Raw genomic sequence first — 18,836 nt, 5'->3', positions numbered from 1 at the left:
TCTTATGAATCTAATTTGTCCCTCCCAGGGATCTCAGTCCTAGCCAGAAAAAGATAAGGATAAACTTTCCTTGCAATATTTTGGCTGCTGCAGGTCAAGTACTGTCTGGAACCCCAACGTAAAACTGCACTGACAGTTTAAGATAAATCCCAATAGAACATTTCAGACCATTAATAAAAAAATTCACTCTGGCTTCACTAAAGGAAAAAAGGCTTGAGAGGGTTCCTGTTCCTGAAATGGTTCACCCACCTCCACCTCTTACCCCTACATTTAAAAGTGAAACTGCTATTAGTGTCAGCTAGGATCACAAATCCACATTTATCAGTTTGAAAATGTCAACCTTTCATTTAAACCACATATATGTTTAAATTCACTTAGCCAAAATGTAAATGTTAGGGATAGAAAACATTCCCCTTTATTCTGAGGAAATTGAGCTAGCAGTTCCCTGTGAGCCATCACAATGTTCTTCCTCATCAGCCTCTCTCTCAGTACATGTACTGATAAAAGCCTCTCCAGGTCTGCTTATGCAGATCATATTTGAGAGTCTAACTGAAGAGAGCCCTGCCATTGTTGGCAAGAGCATGACGAAGTTGGTGGCGCTGGCCTATCCACTTGACCTCACAAGTAAGAACAAACCTGGCATGACATTATATGGCCAGAGTTTCTTTGTCATTTGTCATTATCCCACAGTCTATAAATCAGTATCACTAAGTCTGCTTCCATCAGCAAATATTAAATCGATTGACAGTCTGACAGTGTTAAAAGAATTCACAGTTACAAATATTCTATAACCTTTTCTGTGGTGAACTGTATCAGGCATTTATACCTTTGCACACAAACAATTTATCAATAGAGCAGCATGATGTCATTTAACAGTTGTACGTACTCTATGAACTATATTATGTATGTTGATTTGAAACATTCACATGCAACTTTTGCTCACGGCCCTATCTCTAGATTTCAGAACCTTTTTAATAAAACAGGCTTGAATCCTTTCTCGCTACACTCTCCTTAGATTTGAACTGATAGAATATTATGACTTCCTCTATCTTATGTTCAGTGAATTTGCAGTTAGTTGCAGTGGTTTTCACAATAGGATGTGCGTGAATAGAATGCAGCATCAGGTAAGGTGCAGGTGCTGAATACTGACAATGTGACTTACTAATGAACAATAGCAAAAGAGTTTAATTCATTGAGCTCCGGGGATATCCTTGTCTATAACATAAATTATCTCTATCTGGCTATGAATAAATTATTTGTACTGTAAATTCTGCTAAATAAATAAAAGATACATCTATTTCCTTGGTTTTCCTCATGTCAAAATAAAAGTTCTGAATGTTTCACAAGACGATTTTGTTGAGCTAGGGCCTCTATGGTGTCTCGTAGGAGACTGATCCATACTGTGAATGGGGAAGAAACCCAAAGCATGAGTGGCATTGTCTGGAGGCAATATGCCATGAAAAGAACTAGGGTGAGTATAGTGAGTCTCCCCTTACTACACCTTCTAAAAGGCATCACCAGTGTGCTCTCAAGCTAAGCTGTCTTGGTGTGCAAGGGCTTGGGATGAAAACAATGTTGACATGTCAGAGTTTTCCAGGAAACAGAATTCTAAATTTTGCTAAACTCCATCTGGCAGAAATTCTAAATTTTCCTAAACTAGCTCTCTGCCGGTGCAGGATTTACAGCATATATTCTTAAGTGTTTTATTCAAACATGTAAAATTATTCATGGGCAGACCTACCCAAAGGGGCACATTGAAGACCTAACATTTTCCCCTTCTTTTGCATAGCATTGCATGAATCTCCAAAGTAGCTGCCCCACTGCACAACTGTCTTCAGGTACATAAAATGCTCCCTTACAGCTCCAGCGATCTTCCCTTCACATTCCATCAATTCCTAGTGCTCACCCTGTTTTGTGAATTCTCCCAAACTCCTGTTCTCCTACCACATTAATTCCCCCCAGGACCTCATAGGCTCTTCTTCTCCTCAACAATTCTCAGATGCTAATGTTGCTCTAGTTCTCCATCTCTTTCCTCTCATTCCTCCTACCAGTGAACAGATGTGTAAAACTGGAGCATCAGGCCAAAGCTGAAAGTTAGATAGAAGGGATTTTTCACTTCTCTGGGGGAGAGTCTTCCAAACAGTCTAATAGACCTAACTGATGGGAAGATTTTTCCCTGATAGCCTAAGTTTTTTGTTGCTCAGTTTCATTCTATAGCTTTGTCCTACCCTGCGTGGTGTTTACATCCTCAAATAATTATAAACAGTTACCATATTCTCTATTTTTCTCATGGTTCAAATAGCAAACGCTCACATTGTAGAAAGGCAGTCAATGGCATAGGAGGTGGAGGAAAATAAAAAAGGGGCATGTTCCTTACTGAAAAAGACAAGTTATTTTAAATTGCAAGGAAAACATAATTATAGATAATTACCACAGATTACACTTTCTACACACATACACTCATTAAATTACTTATTAGATGATTATTTTTGATAGATTTTTTACTTGATGTTACATACAATAATTGTTGTGTACTGAAGAATCTCAATGTACCCACCAAAATTTTCTTAACAAATTCTTAACTTTTAATAAGGAAAATAAAGAGACTCCCAAAGAATGGGAGATAAAAGCATCAGTCTCTAGTCATTCCAGTCAGTTCTCAAGCCAGCACTGTTCTACCTACAGATTAATTAAACCCAGGTGAAGTCTAAAACTTTGGTTGCAAAAAATTTATCCTCTAAATTGATCTTGACCAGGATCTTGTAACCAATAGAAACACAATTCACATGATCTCTATCCTAGTCCATATCATTAACCTTTTATTTACTGATCTAACACTCTGTGAAAAGCATATATCTACAAACAATAAATGGAGTAGAAAACAATACAGTTACACTGATCAGTAATGATTACACCTGATCAGTAATGTATGACAAACATATAGTATTAAGCACGACAACCAGAAATACTGTTGAAGTATGCACTATATACAGGATCATCCTACCAAAATACCACCAGAAAACAATTTTATATCTGTCACTGATCTGAACAATCATTCTATTTTGTAAAGAGAGGGATGAAGAAAAGTTGATGTCCTACACCAGTTAGTGTTTACTAAATTTGCTATTATTTAATGTGTGAACTACTGAAATATAATCTAACCAGGCGAGTGTGTAATAATTTATGTGCAAAAAATATTAACTTAGACTTGACATTTGGAATAGGGACAGTCATTTACTACACATTTGTATGATGCTCAACATTATGGGGCTCTGACCTCACTGAAGACTGTAAGCAAAATAAATGTCAATAATAAAAATAATGTCATAAGTTTTCCTGAGATAATCACCCCCACATAGGTTAATATCTTATCATGGAAGTATATAGTTTTAGTTTAATTCTCTCCTTCGACTGCCTCAGTTACCAGGTTAGTGTCTCAAAAGATGCAAGACATTTTGGTAGGTGACTCAAAGTTGGGCAAGAAAAAAGTAATGCTGATTCCTTGTATTCATGTAGAAACTCTTTCTTCACCATTCCTCCTTGCTATTCTTCATACTCTGGCTCAAATCTAGATAAATTATATATTTCCTTCTAGTGCATTCTACTTAAGCCCCTTTTCTGGTTTGCAGCTCACAATTTTCTCTCTCTCAGCCTGATTCAAAGTCCATTGAAATCAATGGAAAGACACCTATTGACTCCAATGGACTTTGGACAAAATCCCAATTTCTCACTTCAGAAAGTCACCATGATGATTCCTCCCACCTAGCCAATGTCATCTTATTTCTGCCTCCATATTAGATACCATTTTTTAAATCTTGTGTTCCTGTCAAAAACTTTACCATAAATTCAATAGATCTGGTTCTTCAAAACCTCCAACTTTCTGTCAAATAGCAAACTGGTTTTAATTAATTATTGCAATGGCCTGTGCCATTTGAGGATTTCACTACTCCAGGCGAAGCCTCAATTGAGATTAAACCAGCTTTCCAGTGTCTTTGCACCACTAGAGCAGCATTGGAATGGGAACCAAAATTTGGCTTTGAAAATGTAATTCTGCAAATAAAATCACTGAGTTGTGCATTGCATGAGTTCTAACTAAGATTATTTTAATCATGTCTGAAATCAACCTGTTCTACTTATGAAATAATATTGTAGTATATCAAAATAGCAGTAACTTACTTCTCTTTCAGCAGTCTTTATCCATAGACCAGTTTTTCAGGATTAACAACACATTAGATTTATTGAGCTTAATCTATACGAACCCTGGAATACATGAAATTGAGGAGAAAATTAGTAACAGTTGTACAACTATTCTCACTTATGTTCCTCCTTGATTCTTCTTCATCTCAATGAGATGGATACCACGTCCCTAAGAATCCTTACTGTCATTATAATACCTGCAGAGTGATACCACTAACAGACCTGGCTGTTTGTTTCTAAGTAAGAACAGCTGTGCAACAGACTGTCTGAACAGTCCCTATTACAGAATCATTGACACAAAGGCTGCACTACACCAGCTGGCTCTCTGTCTTAGTGCATTTCTATTCCTGGATGATTTACCTGTTCTCAGTCCTGTCACCTTAGCATTTCTACCACCAATTAAAAACCACTGTTGCTGGATTCACTCTGCTGTAAATTAGCAATGTTATTTATGAGACCAAAACGGGCCACTTTTTAAAAACCTCTGAGATACATGACTTATTTTAAAATTCATAAGAGCTGCTTGATTATTTATTTGTGGTATATTTTAGTTCTCTTGTGGAGTTTAGATCAGAAAAATTCTTTTCTAATGTATTCGTATGTAGGGATCTAAATTTCCTAATCATAATCATGTCAGCAAAAATGGAGCCGCTCTTAGGATAACATTTTAGTCTAGAAAATGATTTCCCTTTAAAATGGATTCAATGGACATGATATAAAAAGAAGATGCAAAATTACACACAACAGTTTGCATAATCAAAACAGATATGTGTTGTATTCAGGCAGGAGGTTTTTTTACTACATTAAATGGAAGAAAATAGACCTCTTGGGATTCTGCAACTGTGATATGGTTACAAATACAGCAGTTGTGGAATTCCAATAGGATTATAGAGAGCCTGTTCAGAACTTAAAAAAGAAGATTCAGTCAAGGTAGAGATTCAACGACAATGAAGAATAAAGAGATCTTTTAAACTAATTGTAGTCCATTTATTTCAGACCGAAAAGTACCTCATTTTCTATAATGTATCTAAAGTTAAATTTGGAAATTTAATTGACTGAAAGTCAAAAACATTTGCGTAATCATTTGTGAAAGAAATATTACTGATCCCTTTTTAAATAAGCATGAATTCAATCAAGATATAATGAACGTAGAGCTTTATTCAAAAGGAAATACACATGGATGTCTACATACCTGTACTCAGAGCAAAACTTGCACGTTATGCAATAATTTCTGAAGTGGTCCACAGATGTCTCCTCCAAAGAGTTGCTCAGGAGTAGACAGGCTTCAGAATAGTATCTCTCTTTCCTAAAGAACAATAATCTTGATTCAACGGCCCAACAGACTGTATTACACATTGCTGAAGAAAGTGTTGTTTGTTTTCAAAGGTGATGTGACATTGGTATTGATGTGGACATCCTAGAAACTAGTCCTTAATGTTTAAATGTTTTAAATACATCACCATGTCTGTAGCCATTCCATCTGAGGGTGGCCAGACTTCAATGGGAGACCTTCCAAGGAAAGCTTGTAAGTTGATTCAGTAAGTGGCAATCTTCCTGTTAAGTCATTGCTCACCCAATACAATTTGCTGGCTCATGAATGAGACATAAAATTTACCTTTACTACCCGTCCTGCTTTTTCTCCCCTCGCACTTCCCTTCACCCTCTCTAAGTCACTCTTCAATCTGCAGGGAATGAGTCTCTGCAATTCAACATTTTCATTTGCCTTCTGCATTCTTACTGGTGTCTTGGAGAAAAATGCATCTCTTTAGTAGGCACTGCCTGTCTCATATTACCATAAAGATAGAGACATGCTCCAGTGAGACTGGCAGTTCGGTGGCAGATCATAAGAATGGCCATCCAGGGTCAGACCAATGGTCCACTTAGCCCAGTATCCTGTCTTCCAGCAGTGTCCAGTACCAGCTTCAGAGGGATTGAATAGACCAGGGCAATTATCGAGTGATCCATCCCGTCATCCACTCCCAGCTTCTGGCAGTCAGAGGTTAGGGACACTCAGAGCAAGGGGTTGCATCTCTGGCCATCTTGGCCAATAGATGTCGATGGCCCTATCCTCCAAGAACATATCTAATTCTTTTTTGAACCCACTTATGCTTTTAGCCTTCACAGCATCCGCTGGCAATGAGTTCCACAGGTTGACTTTGTGTTGTGTAGAAAGCACTTCCTTATGTTAGTTTTAAACCTGCAGCCTTTTCATTTCATTGGGTGACCCCGGCTCTTGTTTTATGTAAAAGAGTAAATAACACTCCACACCATTCATGATTATATAGACCTCTATCATAGCCCCCGTTTGTGTCTCTTTTCTAAACTGAACAGTCCCAGTCTTTTTAATTTCTCCCCATATGGAAGCTGTGTTCCATACCCCTAATATTTTTTGTTGCCCTTCTCCATAGTTTTTCCAATTCTAATCTATCTTTTTTGAGATGGGACAAACAGACTGGCACACGGTATTCAAGGTGTGGGTGTACCACAGCTATATATAGGAGCATTATGATATTTTCTGTTTTGTTCTCTATCCCTTTCGTAATGGTTCCTAACATTCTGTTCACCTTTTTGACTGCCACTGCACTTCGAGCTGATGTTTTCAGAGAACTATCCATGATCTTGAGAAAACAAAAAGGTGAGTAGGCCTTGAAGGGAGTTTTCCATGAAGAATGACCATAGGGGCAGGAAACTGATTCTGGGAGGCATTTTACAATCAAAGTTTGATTCCATGTCCATGGAGTCCCGGAAAACAAAAGTTCCTGGCTATAATAAAAATCTGTGGAGGATAACAAAAATCTTTAGTGAGCTTGCAGGCAGCTGAAAAAGTAGGGAAATAAAAGTTTCCTAACAATCTCAGCTTTATCCAATCTGTATGCACAGGGGATAACATTTTCTTTCATTCAGGTTTTTATTCCTGAAGGATATTTATCTCATTGGGATCCCACTTCTGATTACCCCATCTTGGAAAACCTATAGTATTGCACAATTTCATCCTTAGGATTGCCAATGTATATAGCTATGGGCTACTAAAAAAGCACATCAAATGCCTGGACAGAACTGTGTGGGAGGCGGTACGCTTGTCAGCTGACAAGATATGCAGGTTGTGTTGTATGCTGTTCAGTGTTCCAGTCAAGAAAACATTTTCCTTGGCTGAAGACGGCACCAGCTTTTATTCCTCAACAAGAATGACAGGAGCAACACAGGAGATTTTGGCTTAATGGGAACTTTTTTCTCTTAAGTGACATCCTCTTTGCATAGGTGGAAATTATTTCTGCCAATGCACTCACAAGTACATTTTCAAGAAGCATTGATTTTACAATGAGAAATAACACACTGTCTAGAAATAAATGTTTAATATATATCTACCATCTTTATCCAAATGTCTTCACTAGTAGAGTCAGAGTGAGAACGATCATTAGGAGATAATCATGAGGGCAGCCAGGAGAGAGGCTTTGTATTGTCATAATCTTCTTAGGCTGCCAGGGAACCAACCCTGCACTTCACTCTGTGTTTCTGAGCAAATACTCAGAATGGAGTGGGGTCAAACATTGAGAACAGACCCAGCAGGACATGTTTGGCATGTTAAGCTGTTAGCCAGAAACAGTGACCTACCTCAGGAGCCTTCTAACCATTAAAAGGTCACTCCAAGTGAATGTTACGATCTTGTCTTTACTTTGTCCAGACGTCAGTCATTATGATTCTATCTAGCTAACACACTCATCTGGCACCCATTGACACAGTATCTGAGTCTCTCACAACCTTTACCATATTTATCCTCACTGTACCCTTATGAGGTAGGAAAGTGCTATTATCCCCATTTTACTGATGGGCAACTGAGGCACAGACAGACTAAGGATACATCTAAACTTTGAGCCGGACATATAATATTTATCTCAATACTCATGGTGGCTCACATCAAGCTAGCATGCTAAAAGTAGGAGCATAAGCCTGGCAGCACAAGTAGCTAGCTGCCTTGAGAACACACCTGTCCAAGACCCTAGATACGTATTTAAGAAGCTAGCCCCTCCCACTGCAGCTACATTTCTATTTTTAGTGTGCTAGCTCACTAAAGATGGAAATTAAAACTTCATCTGAAAATGTCGATGTACCCTAAGTGACTGGCTTAAGATCACACAGGAAGTCTGTGGCAGAACAGGAACTTGTAGGTAGGTCTTCCAGACCTTAGGCTGGTGCCTAACTATTGGACCATCCTACCTTTCACTATTTTTCCTCCTGCTAATGGAACCAAGGTTTGGGGTATGTGAAGCCAGTGGACTCCCCATCTTATTTTGGATCATTAAAAATGTCAACACTAATCTTCACTTTCACTTTTTAAAAAAATTTCTAGCCTCTTATGTTGCAGAGATAGGCCCAGACCATGGAGTGAGTTGTAGCTGTGCGCAATGCATCTCAGGAAAGATGTATTCAAGGGCCCGGGGCGGGGAGAAGGGCTTGGCATGTATGCCTATGTTGATCTGGGAGCTGGCTGGCCCCTGAGTTGTTCCTGGCATTTAGCAGGTTGCTCTACATTATGCCCATTCCAATGGTCTCTGAAGGGCCACACTGATAGTCAGAGATCAACAAGCCCTAGGGACACCAGAGCTAAGCCCCCATTATACGAGATACACACCCTCTGCACTAGGAGCCAGGTAGGGTGATCAGGGACGGTTTTACAGGGACGGTCCTGATATTTGGGGCTTTTTCTTATATAGATGCCTTTTACCCCCACTTCCTGTCCCAATTTTTCACACTTGCTATTTGGTCACCCGTGAGCCAGGAGATGGTGGTGTAGCAATTGCTATGATAGCCCTACCTATGCTACGAAGGGGAAGTCTCAGGGCTGGATTTGTGAGTTTTCTGCCTGTCTAGGACTTGCCTTGTGACCCCTGAAACCTGCGGCTCCAGTCCTCTTGATGTCTGAGGATACTAAGACTAATCTGCCCAAGCTGGGTTTGTCCAAACTTACATGGTTGGTGCTCTTGCCACCAGAAACTCCCTCTAGACTTCAGAGGGAGTTAGTTGCTCAGGCAGATTTGAAAATCCTTCTAGGTGACCATCTACATCTTTAGGCACCTAAATACCTTTAAAAATATGATCCCAACGTCTTTGCCATCCGACAACCATTAGCAGCCCTACATTAAACAAATCATTTTTTTCTCAGTCCCATTCTAGTGGAGAGGGCTTTGCATGATCAGAAGCATCACTGAGACTAGTAATGATTGTCATTATTATTGGTAGGCTCAGAAGAGAGTTTTATTGGCAAAAGTATGAATTATCCTGACTTGTACAGGTATTGCCTCTGGTATAAGACAGTGGCATGAGGGCAAGCCAATGTGGGGAAAGCGTACGCATGCTGTACCTATTGTGCAGAAAAATAGAGAACTTCATTTACCAGGTCTTTCAGTCTTTTCATTTCCCTCTTACTTTAAAAAAAAAAAAAAAAAAAAAAAAAGAAAAGAAAAGAAGAAGAAAAAAGTACATACATTTTTCTGCAGTTCCACATCCAACTACATGGAGAGTGAATGGGTTGTTGTAGAGCTAATGAAAAGAATACTGCTTGCAGCTGATGGTACATCCTATTTCCATCTAATTGGATGGCTTTCTTCTGGGCTCGTGGAAAATTGCAGATTCTGCAATTTGACAGCAGTTCTGCAATTTTTATGGTTTTCTGAAACATTTAAGCTTCATTTTTTAACAAAATTCCACTTCACTTTCTTTGTTGTGAAGATAATCATTAAAATATACATTGATGTTCTCCATCCTGCTTAAAGAGCATGGCCTCCAGCCAGCCCGTAGCTGCAATGCTGAGAATGAATGCCCCTTTTTCATACCATTAACATTAAGGTCCCAGTTGGTGCTAAATGCTGTGCAAATTTATAGAAGACCGTTTCTGTCCTGAGGAGTTTACAACCTATCCAATCTAAGACAAGACACTATAAGTGGTTATAACAAACTAAAGGTAGGAAATGAGAGGGGGAGGGTGAAGGAAACATAGATAGGTGTAGATTATACCATAGAATAACTATGATGCACAACTTAATGGTTCGGAGACATTCTTTTTTAATCAGCAGATAAATTAGATATCAGCAATCCCTACTGGCCCACTAGCTAGACATTATCAGGGCACAATAAGGAGGTGACAGTAAAGCCAAGCTGAGGCTATTTTTAAATTATTCTCTTCCCACCCCATTAAGAAATATTGTCTTAAATAAAATCAATGCAAGTATGTGGGTCTTATATTTCTTCTTCTAGCCCAAATTCAGGACATCATTCCTATTCAGGAAAGCATTTAACATGACTTAATGTTAAGCCACTGAAGTCATAGAAACCTATGCATATGCTTAAAGTTAAGTACCGTGCTTAAGTACTTTCCTGAATTTGGTCCTGTGTTGTTCGCATATTTTTCAGGTTAACTCTCAATTGGAAATAAAAGTCAGTTTATTGCAAAGTTATTCATGTATAAGCCATTTCCTAGTTGGCCAGGCCTATCATGGATTTATTGTTTTTTCAATCAAAACTTTTTAAATAAAGTGAAGTTCTACTTCAACAACAAGCAATTATCAGACCCAAGAGGTTCAAATAGTTTGGAAAAACATCTGTTCATGCAGACTTTCCTTTGCAAACTTTCCAGGCATTCAAAACTGTTCACCTATCTGAGCTGAAACTCAAAATTCTTTCTAAAGTTAGATCGATTGCTAGTTACCTACAAAATATTTAGTAAATATATGGTAACTCAAAACTCACTAAACCATATACTGAACTTATAATTTATCACTTGGGCTATTTGGCTTTTCTGTTGGCAGTTAATGTTTTGTACTGGGACAGGGGAGTTTGCACACCTCTTATCATAGATGACTTTGCAATAGATTCCTTTGTAGATAGTTTAAATGAAGAAATAGAAAATAATTAGGGCTGTCAAGCGATTAAAAAAATGAATCGCGATTATTCCTGTGATTAATCGCACTGTTAAACAATAATAGAATACCTTTTATTTAATTATTTTTAGATGTTTTACACATTCTCAAATATATTGATTTCAATTACAACATAGAATTAAAAGTGTACAGTGCTCACTTTATATTTATTTTTGATTACAAGTATTTGCACTGTAAAAAAACAAAAGAAATAGTATTTTTCAATTCACCTCACAGAAGTACTGAACTGCAATCTCTTTATCATGAAAGTTGAACTTACAAATGTAGAATTATATACAAAAAACTGCATTCAAAAATAAAACAATGTAAAATTTTAGAGCCTACAAGTCCACTCAGTCCTACTTCTTGTACAGCCAATTGCTCAGACAAAGAAGTTGGTTTACATTTACAGGAGATAATGCTGCCCGCTTCTTGTTTATGTCACCTGAAAGTGAGAATAGGCATTCTCCTGGCACTGATGTAGCAGGCGTTGCAAGATATTTATGTGCTAGATGTGCAAAAGATTCATATTTACCTTCATGCTTCAACCACCATTCCAGGGGACATGCATCCATGCTGATAACAGGTTCTGCTTGATAACAATCCAAAGCAGTGCAGACCAACATATGTTCATTTTCATCATCTGAGTCAGATGCCACCAGCAGAAGGCTGATTTTCTTTTTTGGTGGTTTGGGTTCTGTAGTTTACGCATCAGAGGGTTGCTCTTTTAAGACTTCTAAAAGCATGCTCCACACCTCATCCTTCTCAGATTTTGTAAGGTACTTCAAATTCTTAAACCTTGGGTCAAGTGCTGTAGCTATCTTTAGAAATCTGACATTGGTACCTTCTTTGCATTTTGTCAAATCTGCTGTGAAAGTGTTCTTAAAATGAACAACATGTGCTGGGTCATCATCTGAGACTCCTATAACATGAAATATGGAACATGGAAAAATTCTATAACATGGAAATATGAAACATGGAAAAATTGGAAAGAGTCCAGTGGAGGGCAACAAAAATGACTAGGGAGTTGGAGCACATGACTTATGAGGAGAGGCTGAGGGAACTGGGATTGTTTAGTCTGCAGAAGAGAAGAATGAGGGGGGATTTGATAGCTGCTTTCAACTACCAGAAAGTGGGTTCCAAAGAGGATGGTTCTCAGTGGTAGCAGATGACAGAACAAGGAGTAATGGTCTCAAGTTGCAGTGGGGGAGGTTTAGGTTGAATATTAGGAGAAACTTTTTCACTAGGAGGGTGGTGAAGTACTGGAATGGGTTACCTAGGGAGGTGGTGGAATCTCCTCCCTTAGATATTTTTAAGGTCAGGCTTGACAAAGCCCTGGCTGGGATGATTTTGCTGGGGATTGGTCCTGCTTTGAGCAGGGGTTTGGACTAGATGACCTCCTGAGGTTACTTCCAACCCTGATATTCTAGGATTCTATGATATGGCAGAATGCGGATAAAACAGAGCAGGGGGCATACAGTTCTCCCTCAAGGAGTTCAGTCACAAATTTAATTAACACATTTTTTTTAACGAGTGTCATCAGCATGGAAGCATGTCCCCTGGAATGGTGGCTGAAGCATGAAGGGGCGTATGAATCTTTAGCATATCTGGCACATAAATAACTTGCAATGCTGGCTAGAACACTGCCGTGCAAATCCCTGTTCCCACTTTCTGGTGACATTGTAAATAAGAAGAGGGCAGCATTATCTCCTGTAAATGTAAACAAACTTGTTTGTTTTAGCGATTGGCAGAATAAGAAGTAGCACTGAGTGGACTTGTAGGCTTTGAAGTTTTACATTGTTTTGTTTTTTAATGCAATTAAGTAACAAAAAATGTACATTTGTAAATTGCACCTTCATGACAAGGAAATTGCACTACAGTACATGTATGAGGTGAACTGAAAAAATACTATTTCTTTTTTTATCATTTTTACAGTGCAAATATTTGTAATAAAAATAAACACTTTGATTTCAATTACAACACAGAATACAATATATATGAAAATGTAGAAAAACATCCAAAATATTTAATAAATGTAAATTGGTATTCTATTGTTTAACAGTGTGATTAAAATTGTGATTTATCACAATTAATTTTTTTAATCGCAATTAATTTTTTTGAGTTAAACGCGTGAGTTAACTGTGATTAATTGACAGCCCTAAAAATAATACCGGTGTTTCTGTATATTTTCCACTCAAAACTTTGTTTACCTATGCTTTTCTTTATAAGTCTAATGGCACTGAGTTTACCAAGTGTTGTCTTTTGTGTTTGCTATAGTAGTCTGTTTTGAAAATTTTGTGAAAGTCTTACCTATTGCCAGTGCTGTTCTTAATGGTTGTAAGCAGTTGTTTAAACTCCAAAAAGAGGGTTTCTATATTTAAAAGTTAGGAGACAAAGTATTGCTTATGGGTCATGGCAAGTCACACACTTCTCCTTCACAGGCGTCATTTATCTGCTTCACTTTTGAAAATGTTCCAAGTTTTCTTTCTGTGAATATGCAGAACTTGCACTCTGAAACTGACACCACCTCTTTTCTAGTTGTTGTTGGCCTCTCTTCTTGTTGTGAAACTTAGTTGAACTTAGATCAGTTTACAGGTGATCGTGAATGTTAACAAAACAAATGGCATTCGTATTATTTTACTTTTAAGACATGCTGGTCCAAATCCTGAGCTGGGGTAAACAGGCATAGTTTTGTTGAAGTCATCTGTATTGAAGTCAGTGGAGCTATCCTGATTTACCCCAGCAGAGATCTGGCCTAATATTTTTAGTAAACAAGTTATTTTCTTTACACTATCAGTACAACAAAGGCATATTAGTGCTGTAGAAATTTAGCCCTAAGGATTTATTATTCTGAGGAGAAATTGTAGGTGAGCATATTAAAATTTTAGTTCAGAAATAACAAATACTGAGAGGTTGTAGAAGCCTTTGTCTACTGTCCAAAGATGCTCAGAAAAAGTCAGCAACAAATCCAGCCTGGGCTTGGGTAGTCTGTGGAATAATTAAGATGAACTCATTACCAAAATCAGCAAAAATTATTTCCAAGTGGAATATAATGCCAATGTAAGACCACTGAGTGAGCACTCCCAACTTTTCAGTTCACAGTGACATGCAATAGGATGTATTTTCTAGATGTCTTTTTCAGAGGATGGGGAAAAACAAAGATTTCACTGTAAGCAGCCCTAAAATACTAGGGGTAATCTTGTAACCTCATTACATTCATCCTCAATTTTTCTTCCCTTCATCCTATGCTAGCACTATACATCAAACCACTGGGACTTAGCTTTCAGGTTCGTGTTCCATGGCCAGTACCAGGTTGACTGGCTCCAGCGCTGCTTGTTCTATATTTATTTATTTGTATTGTGGTACTGCCTAGGAGCCCTAGTCAAGGATTAGGACCGTCTTGTGCTAGGCACTGTACAGACAGGACTGTCCATGCCCCAAATTCAGTATGACTACTCATGTTCTTAATTTAAGCACATATTTCCGTACTTTGCTGGTGCTCAGGATCAAACTACAAATGAGGGGCAAAGGGAAGAGAACCTCAGACAAGTCAAACAGTAACTGATCTTCCACCCCTTCTACCACCTTTCTTCATGGAATTCCCAAGTGTAGCAGAGAGGTGGGGGAAATGTGTGAATGTATGTGTAAGAACAATTGGTTTGGGGAAGGACATAACAGAATACAGGGGAATAGGGAAAGATCTGTCCCAGGTTCTGGCTTCTTTCTTCTACAAGCCTTCAGATGTAATGATGGTGTCACCAACCTCCTTCAAAACCTCACTCCTTGTCATAACTAATAAATACAGTTAGCTTGGAGTTGTTTGCATTTGTAAATTAAGGAAATAATTCCCTGGGATCAGGTGGAGTACATATATATGTATATGCCTCATTATCTTTAGTATTAGATACTACATTATATCTTACAAAGAACCCTTTATCTGATTATTCCTATATCTCATGTTTTCTTTGGGAGCCGTAGAGATGATTGGAAATGGTTACTTCTAAGATACAATAGGCCAGATTCATTTCTGGTATAATTATATCTCTTAACAGTTCCTCATCTTGAGAGATGTTACTGATTTTAACATTAAAGTTCCTTGTGTCACTCAATAATTTGAAAATAGTTTCAGGATTCTTTATTTCTGATGTCAACAGAGGTTCTAAAAAGAATTATTTACATAGACGGGATCAATGCCACAGCACTTTATCTTTCTTGCATGAATTATTTTGTGCTCCTCTTTTTGAGTCTCTGTCACACATTGCATCCCATTTTTGGGCCTTCAAAGGTGGAATGTGTGTCCCTCTAGTACTGTACAAGGCTGTGAGGCTACTACTGGCAGCTACTACAGCTACTTAAAGTGAAAAGTTCTGAGATCAAATTCTGCTCTCAGGGCTTGCCTAGATGGCACACTAGTGTGCAGCAAACTGGGGGGTGTAAATCTGCTGCACTCTAACAGTCCTTGTGGACCCTGCTGCCATGCACTAAAAGTTCTTGCAGTGCATGGCAGCAGCATCCACACAGGTGGTTAGTGTGTGTTGCACTAGACCGCTGTAGATTTAAACTTCAGCATGCACTAACTTTCTGTCTAGACCAGTAGTTCTCAACCAGGGATCTTGGGGCCCCTAGGGGGCCTCAAGCAGGCTTCAGGGGGCCCTCCAGAAAGCTGAGGCCCAGTGCAGAAAGCCGAAGCCCCACCGCATAGGGCTGAAGCCTGGGGTCCTGAGCCCAGCCACCCAAGGCTGAAGCTGAAGCCTGAGCAAAGTAGCCTCTTGGAGGCCCCTTTGGTATGGGGTCCAGGCAATTGCCCTGTTTGCTAACACCAGCCCTGGCCTTTATATGCAGAACACCAGCTACTGTGGCACAGGTGGGCTGTGGAGTTTTTATAGCCAGGGGGATGGCGGGGTGGGGGCAGGGACTCAGAAAGAAAAAGTTTGAGAGGTTGAGTTCCCCCTGCTCGAGACAAACCTTCAGCTAAACAAGTGCAGTTCTTGAATACTTCCTTTGTAGTCAAAGGAGTCACATCTGTGTGGGTCCTAGAGTGCATGAGGCCAGAATTTGGACCCTAGCAAAGCTTAATATCAAAACTGAGCAACTTCAGTAGAAGTTGATGCTCACTGTTTGTCATTTTCACTATGCAATGCATTTAAAGTCCGGATTCAGCAAAGCACTTAAGCACATACTTAATTTTAAGCATGTGAGTAATCTCATTTAAGCACAGGCTGAACTTTGCACTTGAGACTCAAGGGCAGATAACAATTTGTTTAGGTGCTTTGTTGACTAGCGTGCTTAAACAAAACACTTGCTTAATGTGGTTTGATGAATCAGGCCCTAAAACAGTTTGGGACTTGTAGTCTACTGTACTATAAATGGACTTGCACCAAGTCTGAGTTCATTTTAAGTCAATTCAACTGCATGGTAGTTGACAATTCCAAAGAAGTCCATTACAAAAATTTGGCCTTGTTACATGTCAGTATATCACACAATTTCCATGGTGTGCACAAAGTGCTGTATATAAAGTGTATGATGCATATCCCTTTTGACTGGCATGCATTTGGCAGTCATTATTTGTACAGAAAAACTTATATTGATACTTAAGGGAGCTTTACTCTCCTTCTATAAGCTAAAAAGCCATAACAAATGAAAATTAAGTGAATATAAAACTTTGCAGAGAAACCACTCAATTTTGTAAGTGAAACAGCGTTTAGTATAAAAAGCCTGGCCCTTTGAAATGATTGAATAAGATTTTCAGTGTTTATTTTGCAGATGGGTTTTCAGAGGTAGAAAAATGTAATTATAAGAAAAGTAGTAAAATGTGAGCTGTTTGAGGCATAAAGTGCAGCACTTAGAATAAGACAATTGCCTAAATTCCCTGATTGACAGATGGATGTCACATTAGATGAAAATGATAACAGATTTAGTGGACTGAAGAATAACTTCCTCTTGACAGTGCCCTGACCCTTAACCTACAACCTGACTCCTGTTAGCTTCACTAACACAGGGTAATTGTCACAGGTGCAGGATAAAAGAAACTCGTACAGCAGCTACCAGTGGTCAAGGCTTATTTCTTTTGATGACCACAAATGCACTGTTGAGACATAGTCAAGAAGTCCTGACCTTTGTTGGCCTTTCAGGGCATTAAAATTTACCCCTGGGAAAGAAGAAACTATATAAAAGGAAAATGCTCTGTTCTGACTGGTGCAAAGCAATATTTTAACTGTGTTATAATTAAGTATACAAACAGCGCAGAGTGATGGTAAAATAATTTATTTTCATTAACACAAAAACATATTTCTCACACAATTGACATAGTGCTAATAAAGAATAGTACTGTATGCTCAATAGAATTCATGGGTTTTTATAATTATTAGTAAACTCTTTCCCATGTCATACTCTGGATACGTGTACTATTCTGAAATTATTCTGTTGTATTTATATGCTAATAGCGTCCCTTTCAATAGAATCCAGTTCTTTGAATTTTATTTAAATTTTTGGAAGGTAGAGGATTGTAACAGTTCTCATAAATGACGTGGTGACAACTGTGAGACTTCACAAAAGTTTATACCTCCTTCTGTTAGAAAATAGAGTACATTTTATTCTCTTTCTTCAGCAACATGAATGGGGAATTCAGAAAACACAGCGCAACACAATGAGCTATGCAAATATATTTTATAACAGAAGAATGAATATTACAGGAGAAAACTAAATGACTGTGTATACCATTAGAGTGAAGTCAATGCAGTAACCTGCCTGTGGTTTTTTTTTTTTTCTTTTTTACATAGAAGAATGAATATTCAAGGAAAAAATGAAATGACTGCACATCTAATTAAACTGAAGTCACTGCAGTAAGTAACCTGCCTCTGTTTTCAAAATGTTTAATCTAAAAAAAGACACAATCAAGTTTTTAAACCCCTGATAACAATGAAATGGTGTATTCAATTATTGTGTTTATTGGTAGCTTAATACTGGTACCATCCAAATATTTATTCACTAAATATGAAGGAACAAAAACAATGTTCCAAATACAATAGACTTACTGGGATCAAATTTCCATTCAGAACTGTAGAGCTCTAAAAGACTACTATGTAAAAGGCACAAATTACTCTAAAATTCGTTGAGGGTTCTTATTAAGGTCATAGGTCTTGCCCTTTGGTTATTATTCATCCACAAAATGCTCTGATGAGTAATATGACACTAAATTAGTATATACAAGCCTTAGGATAATTGCCCAAGGAAAATAAAAAGATTAAGTTACCCTTAAAGGGTTGCTATATAGGTAGAGGACTTCAGTCCACTATGAAAGGTGTAGTAGAATCCATCTGTTTCTCTTCTGTCACGCTTATTATTAAATCATGAAAAAAATATAAGGGATTATTTCCATGTAACTTATTGTCATGCATACTTGCAATAATAATGCCTTCCTCCAGACTACCATCTTTTCAAATGTGATGAGATCATCAGGTAACAGTGTAAGATATGAGGGCTTAGCATGCTGTGTTGTTAGCACATTAAAAAAAGAAATTGCTGGGATAATTAACAACTACCTATTTGTCTGTAGGCTGCATTCATTATGCCTGCACAAATTGGAGGTCTCCAAAATCTGTGCAGTAAAATTTACTCTTTGTTCAGGAAGTTCCCCTTGGATTTGGGGAAAATTCTGGTTTGCTGTGTCTATTGTAATTGTGACAGGCAGTTGACATGTCTCATAGTCTAAATGTAGTGGAAGCA

The sequence above is a fragment of the Lepidochelys olivacea genome, assembly GCF_965140295.1.
Source record: "Lepidochelys olivacea isolate rLepOli2 genome assembly, chromosome: 6".
Lineage (NCBI taxonomy): Eukaryota > Metazoa > Chordata > Testudines > Cheloniidae > Lepidochelys > Lepidochelys olivacea.
Note: the sequence above shows the minus strand (reverse complement) of the source record.